Below are 21,425 nucleotides of genomic sequence, written 5' to 3'. Positions count from 1 at the left end.
AGATGGAAGAGTGTCCTAAAGCGCATCGCAAGAGAACAGAGGTAAAACACAGGTAAACTTGACATTAATACATCAGAGGCACAAACAAGACATAAGCAAGAGCCACACGTCGTGGGAAGATGTGTGAACACACACAGCCTAGGAAATGCTGCGAAGGTACAAAGAGGCACAGACCTGGAAGGAAAAGGTAAATGACCCAATAGTAACAATCAGCAAAATGACAAGCATTTCGGAGCATGGGAAACGGGAATGGCCAGGAAGCGTATACAGAGATCCGCACATTATCAGTAATCAGAAACGTGCAGATTCAGGCAAGTTCTGAGTGAGATGCCGTTTCCAGTCCATCGGATGGGCGAAATCAGAGTCTGACCTCGCCAGCTGCTGGGAAGATATGCAGCCACGGGGACTTGTGTCTTCCGTGGATGGAGCGGGAGATGGTGCAGTCATTTTGAAAAATAATGTGCCGCTGCTACAGTAAGTTGGAACGTGTGTGTACTCCGTAACTCAGCAATTGTCCTCCTGAATAGAGAGGAAAACCGGCACAGGTGATGCACACATGGATATTCATACATATTCATGAAGTCATGAATATTCATAATGTCCTCATTGGAAATAGTGCACAAGCATGCACAGAGAGGAAACGACCCACATATCCCTCAATAACAGACTTCTTTAAGCGAGTTCCACGTTATTCTTAAATATTATGCAGCAATGGAAATGAATGAATCTACGGCTACCTGCGCCAGTCCGACTGACTCTCAAAAACATGAGAATGAAAAATAGGTCCCAGAAGAAAATCTGTAACTTAATGCCTATTACTAAAATAACTAATGCATTCTAAGAGATCCATGTATGTGGCGAAGTATAAAGCAAGCGCGGGACTTAATCACACAGAGTTCGGAGCGATGTCATCCAGCGGGACAAACGGCGAGGGTCAGGGTTGGGCAAGGGCGCACTGGCACCTGGGGTGTGGGCAGCGTGCTTTTCTGTCAGCTACGTTGGGTTTGCCTGGTTTAGTTTTGTGTTACTGGTACTTTCATGAACATGTACGCTTACTCCGTGTGAGTAATATTTCTGTGTATGTATACATATACTTTTATCTGTTCGATCTATTTCATGATGGAAAGTACCCTTAAAATAATAGAAAATACATTCAATTAAGGGAGGAAGCACCGATACCAAATCAGGGAAATGTATTTGAGCTGAGTTTCATGTTGAACTTGAACTTTTTCATGCCAGACACAAAGGCACGGAGGGAATGGAGTGCAGGTCTGGTGGCCCGGAAACTGTCGAAGTCAGAAGGGATCTTTGTGTTCTTCTTGACGATCCTGTCCATTGTGGGGACGAGGACACGGAGGCTCAGAGGGTCGAAGTGATTTTCCCAAGGCCACTGAGCTCCAGGGAGCCTGAGAGTGAAGGTGAGCTCTAAGGTACTTGTGTCCCAGCAGACAACACAAGACTGCAGGAGTCTGCCAGGAATGGTGCCCGTCAGGTGCCAGGCCCCGGCTGGGCCCCCACAGGCTCTGGGGTCATTTAACTCCCCAGACCATTCCACGAGGGGCAGTGTTCACATCCTCTTACACGGAGGAGGAAACGAGTCTCAGAGGAAAGGGGCATGGACCATGCTCAAGATAAATTCTTCCTCTTTAGAATTCACCAAGGGAAGGGTTTGGAGCAGGGCCTGGCGTTCTGCAGACAGGAACGATATTGAAGTCTCAAACACTTCGATTAGGACAAGTGAGAATGCCCTGGCCAAGTCCCAAGGCTGTGTCCTTTACAAAAGGAAGAGTTTGTCCCCAAAGTGGCTCTACTGTAGTCACTTAATTTAATGATTCACCAACTGAAAATGATGGAGATAAATTATATATACTACATATATATATGGGTGTGTGTGTGTGTGTATATATACACACACACACACACACACACACACATATATATATTTTCTTCCTTGAGTTGAAAAATGATATTATTTTACAAATTAGTGAGGCTGTTTATTTGTTAATGTCATCATGTTATCAACGCGATAGTCTCCGCTTTTTTTCAAAGTTGCTGACATTCTAAAAGACACAAATGATTTATTTGTTACCAACTGACTTCTTTTCTCAGCAGTAAAGTAATGAGCATCATTAAGGACGATGCGTAAATGTAAATCCTGGGTCCGCAGTCCCATCAGCCATGCCTTACACAGGCCTCTCCTGACGCTTCCCGGAGTACGTCGAAGGAGGTCACTGAGAGCATGTGACCAGTGGGGATCTTTGAGCAGGACCCGGCCCGTCAGAGGCCCCCCCGCCGCCCCCACCGTCCTTGGACTGTCTGCTCTGCCCGCCGTTCCCACAGTGGGCGCTGAGTTCAAGATCGCACGCGGCCTTGGGAGAGAGACGTGGTGGGCGCTGAGACCGTCTGGACCGGGTACGTGGCCGAACCCCGCGAGGCCTCTGCGTTACCGTTACGATTTCAGCAGACAGACGCAGAGATCTACCCACCCGGTGACACCCCAAGGCAGGCCTTGTGCGCAGGCCCCCTTGCTTGTTAATCCTGCCACCCCGACCTGGAGTGGCCGCCTCTCTCTTCCATCTCTCGCTGCCCAGCTTCAGATTTCACCTGAAAGCTTCCGAGTTTGTGCACCGACGGAGGAGAAGCCACGTGTGCAGACCTTGAGACCACTGCTGACGGTTACATCCTGGCTCTGCCTCTTCCCAGCTCGGAGAAGCCCCCTTAGGCAGCCGTGCCTCAGTTTCCTCATCTGGGAAAGAAATCGGACAATAATAGCTCCAGTCTCCTGGTGTGGCTGTGTGAACTGCTGGTGTGGATTTGGGGCAATTACCTAGTGGTTTGGAACTCTGTCTCTCTCTCTCTACTTACATTAGACAGAATGGGCTCCTCAGTGCTCTATAAATATAAACTCTAAAATCTAGTGACATCGATAAGACCTTTTTTTTTTTTGGCCCCATCACAGGCTGCCGTGGGTCAGGCAGTTTTATCATGGGGAGCTTCAGAGGCAACTTGGGTAGAAAGTTTAATGGATAAACAGCATCCCAAACACCTTTTCTATTTCTCCAGCCCATTCCAGCATGTAAAAAATACTAGCTCACACACGTAGCCCTCACTCTGCATGAGGCAGGGCTCTAAGTTTTAATCCATTTAAATCCATAGCGTTTTAATCCACTTAATCTTCACTACAAACCAATGAGATATTTTATTATCCGCCCTGGTGGAGAGGAGGGGAAGGCGAGATACCCTTAGGTCAAGCCACATCGGAAAGGGCCCCAGGGAGGGAGCAGCAAAGCCCGGTTTCTGCGTCTCTCTCCTCCCCGCTCCTCCCAGTTAGCCTGAAATGTCCAGGGCTGACCCAGTCCCAAGGGGAGGTGATTCCAGCGTCCCCCCATCGCATGGAGCATGCAGGGTCTGATGAGCATTTCGTGACAGTTGCTTCTTGTTGCCACAGGATGTCACCACTGAAAACCTGCCTTCTTCGATGATGCAAGAAAGTGCTGGTCCACTTTGCTGAGATTCTTTGCCCAGCCTGAGCAGACTCCGCCCCCGTGGCCCCGAGAACGTATCGGCCGGGAGTACCCCGTGCTTAGCTGTATAGCGTGGTGCTCGGCAATTTTAATTGGGGTGTCACCTTCCGGCTGCACTGGAACCCTGACTGGATCAGACTCTGCACCTGTCTCGGGACCAGTGTTGTCTTATCCAGCTTCTCACCTCAGAATAATACACGGGTAAGTTTGCACTATTTCTCTAGGCACCGTCACCTGCTGCCTCTCTTGTGGGGCCCCTGTCATAGACGACTCCGCCAGAGCCGTTTACACGGTGGAATTGGCAGAAGCTGCTGAGAGAGAGGAAACGAGATAGAGGGACCAGGAAGCCTCGGGCGACGTTGGGGGTCTGACTCGTGTGATTCCGCGGATGGTGGGTCACTTTCTGGGAGGGGCGATAACAGCGAAGGGGATTTCTGCCTTCCAGTGGGTTCCACCGCCCTGGGCAGTGGCAGGGGCTTTCCCTTCCAGACCTGCAGCCCCCCGGCTGTGCAGAGCACCCCCACACTGTGGGCCGAGAATGTACCAGTTTGGAGCAGGGCATTGCGTGGAGTCTGTCCACCAGGAGGGCATGGGGGGAGGGAACCTCGGGGCTCAGAGGGCATTGCTCCAGCTGGACAATTGATGGCCGTCACGGACAGGTGACTGTCACCATGGGAAGGACCTGGGTCCTGCTGCTTAGGTCACGTCTGCATGGCTCCTGCGTGCCAGCACTGGCCTCCTGGCCTCCTGGCCTCTCTGTGCTCCCTCCCCCCCCATCGCTCACCTGCAGACCCTGAGCACGGCAGGGCTGGACGAGGACTCCACAGTGATGTCACAGCACTATTTTGCCACATAGGAATTGGGAGTGGGTGGAGTAGGTCTTGAGACATGTCCATTTGGGACGCGTTGCATGTTTCATCTGAGACTGAATTCATTAAGATTCTAGACACAAATAGCAGTGCATCGTCCATCCGTATGTCCGTGTAGTTTAGTTTTGGTCCAACGATCACATTTCATAAATGTGCACATCGAAAGCCTCACTCCCACCCAGGCGTGGTCCACCCGGTTTTCACCCAGCGCATCGTCACAGTGAATGTCCACTTCACAAGTTTCTCCCGTAGCCTCCCAAAATGTGTTTATGCCAATATGTGGAAATCCTGAGCAAGGAGCTCCTTCTTTCTCAAGTTATCTTATTACAAATCCTATTCTGCAGTCGGGTTTTTCACAGTATGTTCCTGGAGATCTTTTATCTGGGCAGTTGGAGTACATCCGAATACGGGCGAGTCCGGTGCCCGGCACTAGATGTGCAGAGAAAAATGCTGGGGACTTGCACTGACTTTGAAAAATGAGGTTATGTGAAAATGCAGTGTTAATAGCAAAATAAATGTCCCGATTTCTAGCACAGTTTAAGAACAAACATTGTGAAAGAAAAGCATCCATTTTCTCGATGCAGAAATATTCATTTATTTGCATTCACTGAACATTTACTGAGCACATGCCTAGTCCGAGGCTTGGCTGGGGGCTGCCGGGAGCGGGGACAAGTAGGGCAGGCAGACCTCCGGGGCCAGACTGCAGCGACGGCCGCCTGGCCATGCCCCTTCATAGCCTTCACACCCACCCGACCCGCCACACACTTCCACCAGGGTCACCTTCCCAAAACATGGCCCCAACCTTCCTTATGCGGAAACTTCCAGCGACCCCCTGTTGTCCCTGGGGTCACGTTCCAAGACCCTCACTTGGCTCCCGAGGCCCCTGATGCGGCCTGCCCTGGGAGCCCCGTTACTCGCCCCCTCTCCTGGCTCTGCCCCAGCTCTGCAGGAGCCTGGCGCGGAGTGAGCCCAGGCCTGGTGCTTGTGCCCCCGGGCCTTTGTTGCTGGTCCTCTCCTTCTGGAAGGAAGCTCCCCGCCCCCCGCCGCCCCCTTTCTCGTGAGTGTGAGTGAGTGTGAGTATCCTCCTTTCAGGCGTCCTCCCCTGACTGCCTCGCCCTGTCCTCCCCAATCACACTAGCCGCTCGTCACACCCATTGCAACTGCTCGGGCTCAAGCTGCGCCTCTTACTGGGCTGCGAGCTCCTGCAGCGAGCGCTGGTCCCCAAGTCTCCCTCTCTGGGGCTCTTTCTTCATCTGCAACACGAGGGCCAGGAGAGCTCCCCGCCACGGTGCTGGCGAGCGCCGGAGACGCCTCCGTGCAGCGGCCGGGGTCGTCCTAACCTTCGCCAGGCTCCCCTCCGCTGGGGACCGCATCGCACCGTGCCCGACTCCCGGGGCCCAGCGCGAAGCGGGCGGGCGGCCCAGGATGGACTAGTTGGCTGGTCGGCGACCGTATTGGAGGCGGAGATGCTTAGGGTTTGGATGCTTCTCAGGCACCCACTGGGTTGCCTCTGGGCCCCTCTTAAAAGTTTAAGGCCCTACGCACCTCGTTCCGGCGCAGGGGCAACCGCCCCTCCCCGGGGGTCCTGAAGGGCCCTTTCTCCTCCCCGCCCCTCCAGCCCCTGAGGGCAACCGCGACCCCGGGCGGAGACTGAGCATGCTCACGGCCGGGGGCGTCGGGGCGGCCGCTGCGCCCCCCACAGGCCGGGCGGGCGCGTGGGCGTGGGCGGGGCTTGGGCGCGGGGCAGCCCGCCCGCCCAGGCGGTGTCGCCGGTGGGGCGCGGGGCGCGGCTGTAGGGCGCGCTCCGGGCCGCGAGGGCGCGCCGTGCCTGCGCCCGGCTCCGGCGAGGGCGGCGGAGGCGCGAGGGCGCCGCGGGGGCCGGGCCCGCAGGCGGCAGGCGCGCGGCCGCCCGTTTCGCTGCGCGGCGGAGGCGCGCGTCCCCGTCGCCGCGTCTGCGGCCCTGCCTCCCGGCCCGGTCGCTGGCGCTGCCCGGAGGCCGAGGCCGGGCAGCTGTTGCGCCGAGAGCGGGCGGCCGCGGAGTTCCATAACCATAGCAACCGCATCAGCACCGCGGCGGCGAGGGCAGCATCCTCTCGCTCCTGCCGCAGCAGCCGCGCCGCCCGCGGGGCCCCGAGTGAGACCCAGCTCGCAGGTACCCGGACTCCGCGGTCCGCCCACCGCCGCTGCGAGAGCTGGCGGCTGCAGAAGGTGACGCGAGGAGACCGAGGGACCGGCGAGCGGTGGCCTGAGGAGGTGACAGAGGGGAGCCCTGCAGCTGGAGACAGGTAGGCGAGAGCCATCCGGGGTCGGCGGCTGCAAAACTCTGTCCTCTGTGGCAGTGACGTTTCTGGAAGCGTGGTCGCTAGTTGGATGGCTTTTCTATTACTTAACAGGGACTCCGCGGCGAAATGTGGCTGATCTCCTCTCTCACCCAGGCAATCTGTCCTCTAGTCCAGGGGCACATCTGGGCGGGTCTTGAGAGGGCAAGAGGGGAAATCCGGTGTGACAGGCGCGGAGACGCGGGGTTAAGCGGGAGGTCCCCGCACGGGTCCCAGATGGAGGCTGAGGAAGCTCATTCAGACCCGGGCACGCAGGTCCTTGAGCCCTTGAACCAGGGCCAGGTTCCCGGAAAGTCCGTGTTGGGCAGAAGGGGACAGTAGTGGTAGTGCGCCGTGATCCGGGCTGACCCAGAGACCCATTCTTCCTGGGGACAGTGCGTGTGTGTGTGTGTGTGTGTGTGTGTGTGTGGGGAGTAGGTGGGGCGCACTGCAGCTCAGCTGAAAGAGCCCAGGGCGCTCAGCAGCCCTTGATCTGTGAAGTCAGCCTCAAAGCCAGCCACCGGAGGGGCGATTTCCACGAGGGAGGTAGTAACTAGTGCCATTTTGGGACCCAGGGCGGTTTCTGGAGTTTAGATCACGTTGTTGCCTGTGGCTGTTGGGGGTGGGGCGGGAATAGAAATAATACTATGAACTGGCTGTCCAGTGCCCCCCCTTCTTCTCACCTCATTTCTAACCATTCCCCCACCCCCCCCGTTACCAACAGAACAAGATGACCCTAGCATAATGACACCCTTTGTCCCCTCGGCCATCCACCCCCAGGACTCCAGCCACTGGCAAACTATCCCACTCTGAGACAGCTAGAGAATCCGCTTCACAGCTCCATTTCGACCGGGGGCGCATTGCTTCCCCTGGGGTTCTGATGCTCTTGATCTTAAGAGGTGCGTGACCGCGGGGAGGCACCTGAGTGTCCACACGAGGTGGTGGACTATTAACCTCGTTTGCAGGCCAGAGATTGGGGCAGAGGTTTGGGCTCGGTTCCTGACCCAGCTCGGCGGTGGCCGGGGCCCCAGAGAGGGAGGTAACAGTCAGGTGAAGAATTTGGAGATAAAGACTCTTCCACGTGGGGAGGTGGGTCTCTGGGTGACTTCCAAGACCGACAGCCGTTGACTTTGCTCAGGCTCTTTGTACCCTGGCCTCGGGGGGACAGTGGTGAGTCCCAGTTAAAAAGCCGTGTTCTTTAATTGGGCTATTAATTTATGCTATAGTTATGTTGCCCGAGGGAATGTGGTTTGACCGGCGTTTCCTCTGGGGTTCATGTCATTATGAGGATAATATCGTTGTGTTCCAGGCAGATGGTAAGGTGTAGAGAAAGGCCGAGATCTGGGAGTCAGAAAACATGGGTTGGGGTTCTGAGCGCGCCACGTACCTGCTGTGTGGCCTTGGGTGGCTCCACCTGGCTGAGACGCCTGCCTGTCCCTCATCTGTAGAATGGGGAGGTTAATGGTGCTTGCAGCTTCCCAGGCTCCTGTGACGGTGGAGAGGGTGACGGTGATGGATGGGAAAGGGCTTTTCAAAACCTACCATACGTGCAAATGAAAGGGACGATCATTCTTTTCTGAAGAAACTCCTTACCCAGGTCAGCACATCCTTAAGCAGACATCAGCTATGACAAGGGAGAAGTATTGGTCAGTGACTCACGGTTGAAATACTGTTTTCTGGTCCGAGATACACTCAGGGACATGTAAAGAGGTGCTTATCAGGGGAAAGCCATCTTTGCTTACAGATGTTGAAGGTCAAGGGCTTTGCCATCACGTGAAGTCACCACGGGGTTGGGCTAAGCATTTAATAGTGTAAACAGGATTTGGGCATGAAACGAGTGGAGATTCATTTACATTTAGGTTGGATGGCTATGCCGGACACACTGTGAGCTCCTTGTGGGCCAGAGTCACCTTCATCCAACCCTGCTCTCTAATGCCACGTGTTCACCAAATGTTTGCCTGGCTCGATGGAACACTTGCAGCTCGATGCAGCTGCCAAGGGGACCGCGATGGCTGGAAGGAGCCAGGACCGTCTTACTCCGCGATGTCCCGCTCCGCCACGCCCCTGCTTTTGCTCATGCCACTCTCTGCCTACAATGACCACTTCTCACTTCTCTCTTTTCTTCACAAACCAGCTGACATGCCCCTTCCTGTGGGGGGCCTTCCTGGCCTCTCTCCCCTCTGCACTCATGCATGAAACCCCTCCCTAGGTTTCATGCTTTCTGAGGGCAGGGACCCTACCCTGTGCCACCTCGGCTGTGGCCCAGCATCTGGCATAGCGACCGCCATGCTGAGTGGTTGCTGAATGAGCTCTACCTGCGCCGTGATCACCTGCGCCGGGCACGCGTGCTCAGAGGCTGTCGCGGCTGCCTTCCTCCGTCTCGGTCCGTGCGGCGAGCCTGAAGGATGCTCGCTGGCTTGCTGTGCATTCTTAGGGCTGACCTACTGAAGCAGAGTGAAGGAGATCAAAAATACATATTTTGCCTTAAAATGCTCATTTTTTTTTCCAAGTGGGTGCTTTAGAATAACTGTAATCTGTGTCGAATGGCCTTCGCCTAACATTTGCTGGAAACATCTGATGGCATATTTTAAACTTAAAATGTGTTTCTGGCCCTTCAGTTTCTTCCCTTGATTCCAGCTCCAGGGTGCTGGGGAGGGACACGGATGGGATCAAGAGAAGCTAGGTTTGAATCCTGGTTCTGAGGGGGCCTGGGACTCAGATGCGTGATTTCCGCGTGCCTCAGTTTCCTTATTCGTAAACCGTGGACGATGGTCCCATCTCCCAGAGAGGCCTAGTGCCTGGAGCGAACGCACAGCTGTGCAGCGGAAGCCGTTCGCAGACTGTAAAACACTCTGCCCAACACAGTATTTCTCTTATTATTATCTTTTTGTCCTGAAAATGAGCAAAGTCTCTGTGTCTAATTACACAGCATCAGACAAGATGGGCTGTGAGCCTGGCTTCCCCACTTCTGAGTTCCACGTGAGCTTCAGTAAATCATTTTGCCCCCCTCGGCCATTTGCCTTAGCTCCAGACCGTGACAGTGGCAGCTACCTTTCAAGACGGGTTAGGAAGCATATACATTAAGTGCCATGCCTGGCACTTAACACGTAATATGGGAAATTTCCAAATGACACATATTAATTGCCAATGATAGAAGATTCCAGAATGTTTTGAAATGTCCCACGTGGAGAGGCTAGTGGCAGATCCCATTGCCGAGAGCCCCTGAGCCCCTTCTCGTGGGAGAGTAGAGTAAGCTCGGGATTTCCATCCGGATCTGAGCCCTCACTCACGACCGGAGGCTGACGGCGCACAGGTCCGTTGACCTGGCCTCCTCGCCTTTCCGGGCGTCAGATTCTTCATCTGTGAGTGGCCTGGGTGACTTTGGTGGTTCTGGGCAGCCTGTTCGTCAGTGCTTTCGTGCAGTACTCAATATTTCTCCTCGCCAAGGTTCCACCTGTGGCCCTCGGGCTGTTCTTTTGCTCAGAACTCATCACCTGCCCAGACTTGACATCTTCGCGCACTCACTACACACCTGCATCCCCTCCATCATACTTCTCTCCTTTTATAATTGTCCCCAGAAGGCCAGAGTGCCCAAAATGATCCCAGGACTTTAGGAAGCTGTCAAATGCCCCATGACACCTGTTCTGGTCCCAGCCCAGTTCTTACCTGATCCCAGGTAAGCTGTCCCACTGCCCTGCCCATCCTGGAAGATCTCCTTCACTCAAGTGACAAGAAACTGGATGGACGCAGCCTGCACTTACGTGAGAGAGCTGGAGGGCGTTCAGGGGCACCTCTAAGATCCTCCGAGCTTTGCAGGCTCGGCGCTCAGCGGGGCCAATGAGTGCTCGTCAGTCATTCCCAGGGGCGTGCACACCAGTCTCGGGTGATTGCCGACGAGGAGCTCAGCATCGCAGAGGAGATCGGCTCCGTGGGCCAGGAGTCTTCCCTGTGGCCCACCACCTCTGGCGTGACCGAGTGGCACTGTGGTGTGCCCAGGACGGTAAATCCGAGTCAGTAGGCTGCCATGTGTCACTCAGCATGCCAGACCCTGACGGTCAGCTGCGAACAGGCCCATTCCCGTTGTCACAAATGGCAACAGGATTTTCTTTTTTCTTAAGACTGAGTGATGTTCCGTTATCGGCACATACCACTTTTTGTATGCATTCGCCCGTCGAAGGACATTGAGCTTGTGTCCCTACCTTGGGTGCAGAGCCGCAGCCGCAGTGGACTCGGGGGCGGGTGTCTCTTTGAGTCCCTCGTCTCAGGTCCTTTTCACGCAGCCGATTGTTTCCTTTGCTGTGCGGAAGATTTTGAGTTGGATGAAGTGTCACTTGTTTATGTTTGCTTTTGTAGCCTGTGCTTACGGTGTCATATCCAAAAAAAAAAAAATTATCGCTAAGACCAGCATCAAAGAGCTTTCCCCCTTCTAGGAGTTTCTCCGTCTCAGATCTTACGTTTAAGCCTTTAATCCACTTTGATCCGACTTTTGTATGGGGTGTGAGATCAGGGTTCAATTTTAGCCCTTTGCGTGAGGGTGTCCAGGGTTCCCAGCGCCATTCACTGGAGGGACTGTCTTGTCCTTGCATAATCTCGGTCTCATCGGAGGTCAGTCGACCGCAGAGGCGCGAGTTTATCTCTGGGCCCTCACTTCCGTTCCGTCGTTCTGTGTGTCCGTTTTTACGCCACGCTGTGTCACTGTAGCTTTGTAATATAACTTGGCATCGGGAACGTGATGCCTCCAGCTCCGTCCACCAGCGGAAGGCTTTTAAACCGGGGCGTGACAGATGCAGACACGCATTTCGGAATCAGGCTGCAGTACAGAGGATAGAATGCATTGCAGGGAAGTAAGACGAAGGGCGTGGGGATTTGCTGGGAGACGATTGCAAGACATCCTGTGTAGACGAGAGACGATGACAGCCCCGACCCAGGGGAAGGTGACAGGGGCGCAGACGGGAGAAATAGTGCGGCATAGGACGTTGGGTAGCACTGGATGACTCAACACGCAGCCTCTGAGACGGAGCAGCAGCAGCGATGACGCTTGGTTTCCGGACGCGATCTGATGGATCGGCCTTGTTGCTGTTCACTGGCCTGGGGACCCAGGGAGAAAGAACAGGTTTTGAGGGGGAAATGATGAGTTTTGTTTTGATAAATAGATTTTTAGGTCCATGCACATCTTAGGGAATTAGAGCTGCCGGTCAAGCCCAGAAGAGGGTTCTTGGCTACAGATAGACTGACGAAGCCAGCAGCACATGGGTGCTGATGGAGAATCTGGGGTAGACGTCATCGCCGAAAGGAAGTGTGTAGAACGAAGAAAACCAGGTTCTTTGGACTCACGAGGTCTGTATCACGGCCCATCCAGAAGTTTAACCGAAAAGCACACACTCCGTGGCTTCCTCTTGCCTTAAGGCCTCCTGCTGCGTTTCTGCACCCCTGGCCTGGACACGTTGGCCCCCGATGTCCCCATGGCCCGCCCCCTCCCCTCGTCCAAGCCTCTTCCTTGTGGGGGTCTCCCTGACCACCCTACTCAGATAGCCCCTTCTGGCCTCCAGCCACAGAGCCTGCTTCATTTTCCTCCAGCGCACGCATCGCTGGGTCACTGTTTGAAATGCTGTGGCAGAAGCGCTTGTTCGCCGTTGTCTATTTTTTTGTTTTGTTTTTGACTGTCTTCTCTGCAAGATGTAAGCTCCACGGTGCAAAGACTTTGCCCCGTTTATAGCTGCAGCAAACACTCAGGACAGTTCCGGGCACCCAGTGAGCATGCAGACAGTATTTCTCAAAGCACTTACGGACCCATTAATACCAGGATCCTTCGATAATGGAATAACACTATTTCAAATAAAGGAAAACCACCACAGCCCCGTGTCAGTACCATTTAGACCTCCTGGTCAGGAGGCAGGATCCCAGATGAGGGACACACTGAAGCCAGCGCCCTGGCCGCTGCCACGCCTCCTCCCCAGATCCGTCTGACTGTCCTGTCTCCTGAGCCGGCCCTGACAAATGTCTTTCGGTTAAATAAGAGAGAATCCCCATCCCCCGCCCCCAGGACTAGGCCGAGGACAGCCTGAAGGAGGCAGTGGGTGACCTCGGCTCCCGGCCCTGGGAGAACAGAGCTGGCGTTTGGTTATTCACTGGGAAACGGCTCTGCCTGAGACCACGAGGAGATCTGCACGCGGCCACCACCGTCCCGCTTCATCCAGAGACGGAAGCGACGCGTCTCGGGGCAGGCGTCCCAGACCCTGATCGTTTCAGGGGTCGCTTTGAGCATCTGGTGACATCTACGTTCATTCTTTCCAGAAAACGCTGTCGGGGGGTTATGGGTCTGCCGAGGTCCTCTCGCGGACCCTGGCCGAGAACACTTCCTGTCCCAGGAGAGGAGAGGGGCGGCCCCAGAGCCCGCAGACGCCCCGGCACCAGCTCCACGGGTGAATCCCGAGGTCGCAGGCGCCCAGGTTGCACACGAGGCACCCTCCCGCAATCGAAAGCACCGTGGAGAGGGAGACGCCACGTAGGGTGGGGCAGACGTGGGTTCGAACCCCAGTTCTGACTGCGGGGACCGACTCGTGTCTTTTTTCTTGGGACCGTTCCAGTTGGAAAACGGAAAGTCTCGCATCCAGGGAGCCCCCTCCATCCCAGGTCGGTACGTCACCCGAGTTCTGACGTTTGTTAGCCGGGCGACCCTGGGAGGTTCCTCGGCCACAGTGGAGTCGTCCTACCCGTTCCCTGTCCTAGGCCCTGGGATGGAGGCCCACGCTGGACCCGTGAGGCATGGAGTGTGGCGTGGCTTCTGTACACGTGGTTGAGGGCGGGCTCTCGGCTAGAATCTCAGAGGGCGCGAGGGAGGCGGGAGAAGACAGAGAAGACGGCGTAGCGCGTCTCAGCCCGGTCACGCGGCGGCTCCGGGCCGTGTCTCAGCCCGGTCACGCGGCAGTGCCAGGCACGTGTGGCCCCACCGTGCTGTCCACCCTGCGGCCAGGCCCTCGCCTTGGCTCCGGCTCCGGGAGACACACCCAGCCAGGTCTTTTGGGGCAGAGCAGAAATGCCGTTCTTCAGCCCCCGAGCACCCCGGTTCCCGGATCGTGGCTTTTCTCGCCGCCTCCCCCTCCCACCCCGAGCTGTGTGGATTTGGGGAGGTGCCGGAGCTCCTGCCGTCATCGTGGGGGTCTTCCGAGTTGAGCGGAGGCCCCTGTGACGCCTGGGCCCGCGCCGTCTCAGCTGGCGTGGCGTCACCGTGCTCCACTCCGCCGTGGGCTCACCCCTCCCTGGCCTGTGCGCACAGCCCCCCCTCCTCCCTGTGAAGTGTCCCATCGCCGCCGCCCTTTGATTTCGTGGGAACCTCGGTCAGCCCTTCTTTGTGGCTCCCCTCCCGACTCCACGCGGCGCCCGTGCCACGCGGTCCTCGTCCCCATAACCTGGTCGTGATCGGAGCTGCTCTCCGGGTCGTCGTGCGTCATTGCCTCTGCTGGCCCGAGTTTCCTCATCTCTCAAACAGTGATAATCGGCAACCCATTAGGGATCTTTAATGACAATCCAATGAATAAAATCGAGTTTTACGAGTCTGTTTCGGTGCTTGGCCCACGGCAGGTGGTTGCGAAGCGTCCCTTCTGATGAAAGGCCGCTCTGCACGCTTCAGTACCGACTGAGAGGAGGCGATGTTGACAGACCTCCGCGGGGGCTGAGGAGCCTGGACGGGGCTCTCGCTGGCCCAGGGACCGTCACAGGTAGAACTCTGGGGTCCGGAACGAAGCCACCTTGGAGGTGCCCGTGCCTGAGGAGCGTTCGGGGGACCGGGTCCTGAGAGCGCCCAGCAGCACCGCACGTGCAGAAGCGTGACAGTGAATCATCCAGGAGAAGCGACACCCCGGTCTGTGAACTCTGCCGAAAAAGGCCGGGGAGTGTAATTTCTAAAATGAGTTACATCAGAAATTGCTGAAATTAAATATAACAGTGTTTGGCGTTTTGAAGACTTGGTGTCGGTTTTCTGGAGCATTAATTTCTGGGCACAGCGTCCTGGCCGAGGTGTTGCTGCTGGGAAGAGAGCGGACGGCAGACCTGCTGTGTTTTGTGAAACCCCGTTGATTCTAAACCAGGATGTAAACCACACCGAAGGATAAATTGCCTGTTTTTAGTTTGTTTAAAGAAAGGCTTTAAAGATAAGATCATCCCTGGAATCTTCTGCCCAAGGTAGAATATCAAGCTGGGTGTTTTAAAAACATGCCAGCTTGTCTTGGCCGTTTGAGACAATAAAATGAATATTAATATGCTTTTTTCTGAATAGAACGAGATTTCCTTGCTTTTCTTTCCTTTTTTTTTTCCCTCTTCAAAAGCACGTGGATACTGGAGATGAAACAAGCTCATAAGTCCTCGTTAGTGCCACAGGTGAGGGTCGAATGCTTTCGTCGTACAGACCAGAAGAGAAAGCAAGCTCTTTTTAAGCACCTACTGTGTGCTAGGGACCGTGACAAGCACTCTCCCCGGTGGAACTTTATTTCTTCTTCCTGCAGGCGTTCTCACTGGCCCTATTTAAAGCTGAGGGGACCGGGGCACAGAGCCGGGAGATAGTTCGCGCACAGCCCCACAGCCGGCGAGAGAGAAAGCCTAAACCTGACCCCACGTTGGTCTGATCCAGAGCGTGTTTCTTCCCAGCCACCCTGTCGGTGTCTCTTGGGGGAGGGGGCATTTAAAATTCAGCGATAGATGATCAAAACAAAACAAAAAAATCCTCCCCCCCCAAAAAAAAACAAAACTCAAAAGCTCTTCAGTCGAAATGTGCGCCTTTTAACCACTCAGCTGTGTGGATTTGGGAAAGTGAGCGAAAATCCAGGGCAATCTGTGTCCTTCCTACTTGTTCAGGGAAGTAAATAATCAAAATTTTAGACGTTTACCTTTACACTTCATACTTTATTGTCTATCTCAAACCAAAATGAAAGAAAATGCATTTACTGAAATTGAAGATGCATCTTTTCTTCTCTGTTTGTGTGGTTTAATTGAGTGTCCCCCTGGATATGTTAATTCAAAATTCAGTGATTCCCGTATGTGTCGGAACTTCTGGGATGTTAATGTACTACACTGTATAGACCTAAATGTACAGTCAATATGCTACTTGAAGATGCATCTCATTTTAAGTTAAACCTGAGGCCGGACTGGCACCTTGAAGCTTGTCTAGAGTCACAGCAGGAAGAAGATGCACAGGGCCAGGAGTTTCCTTTGTGGGGACTGTCAGGGTCCTGATTATGGCTGTTGGGGAGATGGCGCGTGCGGTGACCCTAAAGAGGGGGTTGGTGGACCCATTTATGATTTCAGCATAATGCGTAGCTGCCCCTGACACGCACCCTCCACCTTCACCTGAGCGACTTTTTCATCGATTCACGCAGTGGTCGTTTCTTTGACGGCCTCCCCTCGCCCCTTCGATGGCTGGATCCCGTGTCTTCCCTTGGCCCCCTGTGGCAGCCGGGCTTAGCCCGTCCACAGCATCAAGCCGCGGGGAGCCTGTCGAGTGGGAAGGCGACGCTCTCCCAAAGCCTCACTGTGCGCCTGGCCAGCCGTGTGCCCCCACGCGCAGACTGCTCAGCTCGCTCCAGTTCACCTTCGTTTATAAAATTGGGATGAAAACAATGATACCTCCTTCAGGTTTTCATGAGGATTAAAGAGCAAATACAGGTAAACTGGTTGGGATGGTGTCTGGCGCGTAGCAGACTCAACAAATATTGCCTTCCTCATTTTAAGCACTGATTTAAGTCCTTCAGTCTCCTTCTTGGGGCAGTAGGGCAGTTTTCAGCTTTCCATTCACGGCGACTGAAACACAGTTTCATTCATGCACCGGACCAAAATTTATTGAGTGCAGGTACTATCTTGGCGCAGGTTTTGCAGGAAACAGCGAACTGTAGGAAAATGCAGTTTATTGGGTCATTGGATGGATGGGTGGGTGGGTGGGTGTGGGATGAATGAACGAGTGTGTGTGTGGGTGGCTAGATAGATGGGATGGATGAACAGGCGGCGGCGGATTGACGGCGATACGGCGGATTGACGGATAGATCGTGCGGCGGCGGACGGGCGAGCGGGCGGTCGGTGGCGGACGGGCGAGCGGGCGGCGGGCGGCGGATTTGACAGATCGGCCGGAGGCGGCGGATCTGACAGGCGGGCGGCGGCGATCTGGCGCAAGGCGTGACGGACGGCGGGCTGGATGGGCGGCGGGCGGACGACGCACGGACGCATATGGCGGGCGGACGGATCAGGGCGGCAGGGCGGACGCACGGGCGAGGGCGGGGCGGATCTGATCTGATTGCGGGCGGGCGGACGGACGTGATACCGAGCGGGCAGACGGACGGGCGATGGGCGGCGACGGCGGTCGATGGCGGGCAGGCGGGCGCATTCTGATGGGCGGGCGGATTGGTGACGCACGGCGATGTGGGCGGACGGACGGACGGGCGGCGGGCGGACGGACGGGCGGGCGGCGTACGGACGATATTACGAACGACAGATTCACTATACAGGCGATGGCCGACAAGATCTGTCATGATCAACGTCCAACTGATGCTTGAAACGCAAACCATAAAATTGAATGAGCGGATGGGGAACAAACTCTGGAGCCCGATAACTGGATTAACTCTCGCTTTACCGCTGGCCTTCACCAAGCTCCTTAAGCTGTCTAGGCATAAATTCTCTCATCAAAAAATGAAAATAATATTATGCCTACAGAATGGGATGTTTTGGGGATGAAATGAGCTATGTATGGAAAGCATGTGCACAGTGGCTGGCATGCTGCAAGCTCTATACAGCATAAGCTGCTGTTATCAGCACCTGGGACCAGCTATATAACTTGCAGGGCCCAGTGTAAAAAATTATAGTTAATATCAAGATGGCGACAGCAGAGCATTTAGCCCAGCGCAGGCTCCTCTGGACATGGCATTGGTTCCTGCATGGCTGAATAGGGGTGTGCTCACACAGCCCCGAGTTCCAGGAGCTGTCGAGGATGATCCGGTTTCTGAGGACCTACCTATTCCCTACGCTCCGGCACACCTCCACCGTTTCTCTCTCCCTGCCCTGCCCCACGCCGTAGGGACGTCCGTGCGCGGCGTTACCCCGTAGCTGTGGGAGCGAGGCGGATGGCGGCCCCATCGCCCACTGCCTGCCCCGCTGACGTGGCTTTTGCGTTGTCCTCTCCCCTCCCTTCTTTCCAGTCTGGGAATCTCTTTTGTGCCTTTGCAGCTCAATGCGACTTGAGCGGGGGAACCGCGCCCTCAGCCCCCGTGCACGTCGTGTAGCCTGCGTGATGCCACATGCAGATGTCCGTCCTGGACCAGTGACTTCCACGTTCTCCCTGGACTCCGGGCTCCTCCAGGGCCGGGACTTGACTGGCTCATCTGCTGCCCCAGGCAAGGCCCGGGCGCTGGGGGCTGCACTGCCCCGTGGCGAGGCCCTGGTTCCGGGCGCCAGTGGTTACGGAGGGGTTCCCTTGGGTAACCGGGAGAGCGCGGGCCCCTGAGCAGTCACTGGCTTGGACGGGACAGAAACAGGAGCAAAGCTGGAGTTGAAAACGGCAGCGTCGAGGGGCCGTCATTCATCTCAGCGCTGGCAAAGGCCGGCGGGGCTCGAAGCCACCCGGCCAGGCGGGCGATGTGGAGGCGAGTCCTGGAGGGCTGGTCTCCCCGACTTGCCATGTGCCAGAAAGGAGCAGCCGCAGGTGCTTCCCCAGATCCTGCCCCTGCGTGCTCGGCTGACTCCCACCCTGACACACCCCGCAGTGATGTGCAAACCAGGGGACCCGAAGCTGGGGGCCGGGAAAGCACGTGGGCGCAGGAAGGTCTGGCCCTGCTCCGACCTCGCCCGTCACGGACTCTGTGTGCAAAACTTACATAAGCCCTTGGACTGTGTTTCTTCATTCTCAATAGGGGTAAGATGACACCTTTCTCATAGGTGGCCTGCACGATTACACGGGACGCCGACCGCACGCACGGCACTTAGCAAAATGCCTGACCCAGAGCAAAAGGAGCGAGACGGAAGTGGCTCTTTGCTTAGTGAGGGACGCTTCGTCTGGTGCTCATCGCGTGCCAGGTGTCCTGCCGCACGCTGGGGATGGCGTCGGCCACAGCGCCGACCGGCGTCTCCCGCTGGAACTTACGCGTTCCCAGAGGGCGGAGCCGGGAGGAGCCAGCGGTAACAGGCAGGAGTTTCTCTTTGCTTTTTGCTCGCCCCAACGGTGCACTTAAACACTCCATTCATTCATTCATTCATTCAACGAATATGTGAACGCTTCCACCCGAGATGGATTTTCTCCTTCGAATTTGCTGTCTCTGGATCTCTCTCCCCCTCTTCCTCTTAGATGCTCTTTATCTCATTCTCTGTTTTGCGAGAGGCATTCGGCTGCGTTTCCTCCCGTTAGACTGTGGGCAGTTGGAAGACCTACTCTTTTTCGTCGTCCTGGTTTCTCTGCCCGTGAGCTCTCACCGTGTCTGTCACTTAATTGTTCTGTTAGGATTTCGCTGTGTAACGCGGAGGCAACAGCCCACAGAAGTAGCCAGATCCCCTTGCGCCAAAGCACCGGGTTTTGGAACCGGTGGATCAGAGTCCTGAGGCGCCGAGGTCCCCTCGGAGCTTCCAGCACAGGCCCAGGAGCTAGGTACTGGCTGCCCGTGGCCACGCGCTTGGTCCCCTGAGGTCCCCCGTGGGAGGTCCACAGGACGAATAAATCCTCGAGAATGGTGGGATCCAGACCCAAAGGCATCCAGCCGCGGCTAGCAGCCCATCCTTCAGCTTGTGTGGCGTTTACTGGGTCCGACCGCGTGATTAGCCCCACTGAGGACTGCCTCAAACACTTCCTGCCCCAGGGTCCCTGTGCCCGGAAGCAGACAGTCCCCAGCAGGCCCTGCACCTGCCTAACAGGGTGAGCGCCAGGGGATAAACCTCAGGAGTTGTTTTGGTGGGAAAATTGGGTACACAGTGACACCATTCGGTTCTGTGTTATTTTGGGCTGGGACTTCGGAGCGACTTATAGTTTAGAACCAAGATGAAAAGACCTGGGGTTCATTTCATTTATTCACCCAGAGAATATCACCGAGCGCCATGCTTGGGCCGAGTCCGGGCCTGGGGCCTTATTTAACCTGTCAAGTGCCCACCTCCACCGATGCCATTTATGTTTTGTCCCTCACACGCCCGAGGGTGGGCCACTTGTTACCTGCGGCACGGGGTGCCCTGGAGTTGTGTCAGGTGCTGGCCCTAAGGCCATCTCCTTTTTGCCGATAAAGGTAAAGGTCACAGCTGCAGTAGTAGAGGTGGCAGGTCGAACCCCTTAAACATGCCGAACGCGTGACCTAACCATCATCCAGCAGTCAGATTTGTGACGCAGAAGGGGAGAGACGTTTGCCAACTCTTCGCTGAGAGCCCTTTAATTTGTAGGCTATTGAAAAGCATGGGAGGGTTTCTTTTTTTTGGTAGTGGGTTACCTGGATCAGTGCTTTTCTTTAGAAATACTTCCTGGGCTCTGTGGTGATGGATCAGACGGGACGATGATGAGCCCACACGACCAGGAGGGGGATTGGTTTTGTTTTGTTGTTTTTAATAGGTTTATTTTTAGAGCACTTTTAGGTTCATAGCAAAATTGAGCACAAAGTACAGAGCGAATTCTCATCCTGTACCACAGTGGTGCATCTGTCACACCTGGCAGACCTTCGCGGACACGTCATTGTCACCGGAAATCCGTGGTTGACATCAAGGTTCCCGCTTGGTGTCGCACGTTCTGTGGGTTTGCACAAGTGTGCAGTGACATGTCCCCACCGTTATGGGATCACACGGAGTGTCTCCACCGTCCTAGACCGCCTCCGTGCCCCGCCGTTCAGCCCCGCCCCCCAGCCCCTGACAATCGCTCATCTTTTCACTGAGTCCTTTTCCGGAATGGCACGCAGCTGGAGCGCACAGTGCGCAGGCGTCCCGGACGGGCTCCCCTCAACCACGAGTAAGCGTTTGCGTTTCCTCCGTGCTCTTCATCACGCGAACTCCGGGTGTGCTCAGCACGCGGGGCGGGGGGCGAGCAGAGCGGACCAGACCCTTCCTCTCACGGGGCTGGGGGGAGTCGAACGAGGCCGGGATCAAAATGCAGGAAGCGACATCAAGGCCACAGGAAGTCACGCGGCCAAGGAAAGCCTGGCAGCGGGGGTGCGGGAGCGCGTGTTTCCCGGGGGGTGCTGCGGGGACGTCGGGACAGACCCGAGCGAAGCTGCGAGGCCGGCCGCGTGGCTGGCCGTGTGCAGGACGGTCCGCTCGGAGGAGTGGGGGCCAGGGACGCTCGAGGCGACACCTTCGGCTCCCCCCGCCCCGACCCTCGCACATCGTGGAAATCAAACTCGCATAAAAAGGGGGAGCTGCGATGAAGTCCTCGTTACGTCCTGGTCTCTGCACTCGCCACTGACCTTCTGTCATTTGTCCCTGCGCCATGTGACAGAGGGACGTTACTGTTTTCCTCTGGCAGAAGAGGAACTGGGGCTGGGGCCGTGGTCACGCCGGCGACGAACGGGGAGCTGGGTGGTCTGTCTGGCTTCAGAGCCCCCACCATTGCCACCCGCGGCCCAGGTGACGCTCCCTCACCGGAAACAGGACACCAGGGCTTGCTTTGTTTTCCGATGACTGGCCGAGGGTCTTGAACCCTCAGAATCACTCAGTCTGTTTAAAGTTTTGCCTGAGACAAGCCGATGAAGTCAAATAAAACATGAAAATAAAACAGC

The 21,425-nt window shown here is 55.9% G+C and overlaps 1 protein-coding gene across 1 annotated transcript in view; it reads left to right on the top strand.

Moving 5' to 3' along the window:
* Nucleotides 1-3,640: 3,640 nt before the first annotated feature.
* The window catches only part of FAM135B (family with sequence similarity 135 member B), a 166,714-nt gene continuing 148,929 nt past the window's right edge, over nt 3,641-21,425 (top strand). The window contains exon 1 of the mRNA XM_039845904.1: nt 3,641-3,725. The gene's annotated coding sequence lies outside the window, so the exon portion shown is untranslated. The remainder of the gene's footprint in view (nt 3,726-21,425) is intronic.

Source organism: Pteropus medius, unplaced genomic scaffold (genome assembly GCF_902729225.1).
Source record: "Pteropus medius unplaced genomic scaffold, Ma_sr-lr_union100, whole genome shotgun sequence".
Lineage (NCBI taxonomy): Eukaryota > Metazoa > Chordata > Mammalia > Chiroptera > Pteropodidae > Pteropus > Pteropus medius.
The sequence above is the reverse complement of the archived record's forward strand: the minus strand, read 5'-3'. Positions and strand labels throughout refer to the sequence as shown.